Source organism: Rhinopithecus bieti, unplaced genomic scaffold (assembly GCF_001698545.2).
Source record: "Rhinopithecus bieti isolate Rb0 unplaced genomic scaffold, ASM169854v2 scaffold_19615, whole genome shotgun sequence".
Taxonomy (NCBI): domain Eukaryota; kingdom Metazoa; phylum Chordata; class Mammalia; order Primates; family Cercopithecidae; genus Rhinopithecus; species Rhinopithecus bieti.
Window position 1 is genome coordinate 14165 of NW_016809466.1, and position 2628 is coordinate 16792.

Below are 2628 nucleotides of genomic sequence, written 5' to 3' on the forward strand. Positions count from 1 at the left end.
CCCCAATGTGTGTGCCCTGCCTGCCCCAGGACCAGGCCTGCCGGGTAGCAGTGGGAACTGACCTTTCAGCAGATCCACAAACTGAAAGTTGAACCGGATGTCATGCTTCTTCGAGAAGATGTAGATGGCACGGCAGGGGGCTGACAGCAGGTCCATGTAGAGCTCCAGGGCCATGTTGAGACACATGCCGGGCCCCACAGCCGCAGCTGGCCCGCCACAGACCTGGGCCTATGTCTGGCCAGAGTCCCTGGCCCTGTGCCCTCTCCAATCTGGACCCAGGACCCTGTGTTCCCCAGGGAAACTTCTTGTTTCCCTTTGTGTTGTCATAAGGCCAGGAAGCCTGCAATTCTCACGGCAGCAAGGATTCTAAGGAGGCCCAGGAGTAGGCTTGGGAGAGGCCTGTGGCAAAGATGTGGCAGCTGTGACCCCACTGTCCCTCTTCCACGTGTGCCTGTGCCCCATGGCACCACCTCATAGACACCCTGTCTGAGAAGGGATTATGCCTGGGAATTCCCATGGCTGGACTTGCATTGCAGAACCTGATGAAAGGGGCTTTGCAGGGTCCAGAATGAGGAAGAGGCAATGAGAATGATCCCTGGAAGATTCTAGAAGTAGAGACTGGGAGTATCCACAGGTGAATGGAGCCTGAACTTGACTAAAAAGGAATTGGAGGCCGGGCGCGGTGGCTCAAGCCTGTAATCCCAGCACTTTGGGAGGCCGAGACGGGCGGATCATGAGGTCAGGAGATCGAGACCATCCTGGCTAACATGGTGAAACCCCGTCTCTACTAAAAAATACAAAAAAACTAGCCGGGCGAGGTGGTGGCGCCTGTAGTCCCAGCTACTCGGGAGGCTGAGGCAGGAGAATGGCGGGAACCCGGGAGACGGAGCTTGCAGTGAGCTGAGATCCGGCCACTGCACTCCAGCCTGGGTGACAGAGCAAGACTCCGTCTCAAAAAAAAAAAAAAAAAAAGGAATTGGGAGAAAGAGACACAGGAGCCCAGGAGCTTCGGGAGTAGTGGGGACACCACCACCAGGAAGTCAGGGGGCACTCGGCAGTAAAAGTCACAGACACACTAAAATTTTTAACATATTGTTGTGTAATGTACAATAATGTATAAAAATACACCCCCATACATTATTGTTCCAACTCTAGCCCTATGTATTGCCCTCCTCACATGAATCCCTCTGCCCATACCCCACTCTCTAGTTAATGTTAACATAGGCCTCCTGTTTATATTAGCCACATCAAGCCTAGCTGTCTACTCTATCCTGTGATCAGGATGAGCATCTAATTGGAAATATGCATTAATAGGTGCACTATGCACAGTGGCCCAAACAATCTCCTATGAAGTCACTCTAGCTATTATCCTCCTAGCAGTCCTATTAATAAGTGGTTCATTTAATTTGTATATACTCATTGGAACACAAGAATTTCTCTGGCTGCTCCTACCATCATGACCTCTGGCCGTAATATGATTTATTTCCATATTAGCAGAAACCTACAGAGCCTCTTTCGACCTAACAGAGGGGGAATCAGAATTAGTCTCGCGCTTTAATGTCAAATATGCTGCAGGCCCATTTGCCTAATGCAGAGTATATAAATATCATTATAATAAATGCCCTGAGGGCCGCGAGAGGTTCCCGGGTGCAGCACACAGGAGACCATGTCTGCGGACGGCAGCTGCAGCCAGACCCCAAGCCGGGCCATCCCCGCCATTTGTCAGGTGGTGCTCGGCGAAGGCATGCAGCTCCCGCCCGCCCGGGGAATACAGCATGACCGACCCCCGGCGGCATGGTCTTCAGCACCACCCCGGGAGGTACCAGGGTCATCTACCACCGGAAATTCCTGATGGAGTGTCGAAACTTACCCGTGACCAAACCCCCCCGAGGGATCAGCCTGCCGTTCCCGGGGTCATCAGCTCTGCCAGTGATGATCCCCCTCCACAGAAGCCAACCAGGGCCATCTGCGCAATAGTCCAGAAGATAAGTGGAGTGGGTGGTGAAGAAGCACAGTTTGAGATGGACATTTAAAGCACCAGCTATTGCGTGGAGCATTGCCAAGGGACCCCTCAGGCCCTTCCCGGAGGAGTCCCACCAGCCAGACCTTATGAAAGTGATCATACTGGGCAGGTGTTGGCGTGGGGTTGCCCACCCCAGCCCTCTCTCCCTCGCTCAGGGCACCTGCTCCCTCCTCTTTGTGAACACCAGCAGGTAGCTCCTTGCCTCCGCTGATGCAGGAGCTGCTGCCCCAAGGGGAGTGACCCCTGCCAGCACACCCTGCAGCCGAAGGCCAGGAAATGGACAAGAACGAACCCTTTCTTCCAAATGATCAGCTCTTCCAGCCCCTCGCTGCTGGGGGCCCAACCACCCCTTCCTTAGGTTGATGTGCCTGGGAAAGCTCCCCTCCCCTCCTTCCCTAAGAGAGGAAATAAAAGCCACCTTCGCCCTAGGGCAAAAAATAAATAAACAACAAATAATAAATACCCTAACCACTATTGTCTTCCTAGGAGCACTGCATAACATATATATGCCAGAACTCTATACCACAAATTTCGTCACTCGAACTCTCATTTTAACAAGTCTTTTTTAATGAATTGGAACATCATACTCCTGATTCCATTATGAT

General features: G+C 52.5%; 1 pseudogene; it reads left to right on the forward strand.

The window, feature by feature from the left end:
* The first annotated feature begins 1666 nt into the window (after positions 1-1666).
* LOC108540421 (eukaryotic translation initiation factor 4E-binding protein 1 pseudogene) lies at positions 1667-2033 on the forward strand (annotated as a pseudogene).
* Positions 2034-2628: the final 595 nt, after the last annotated feature.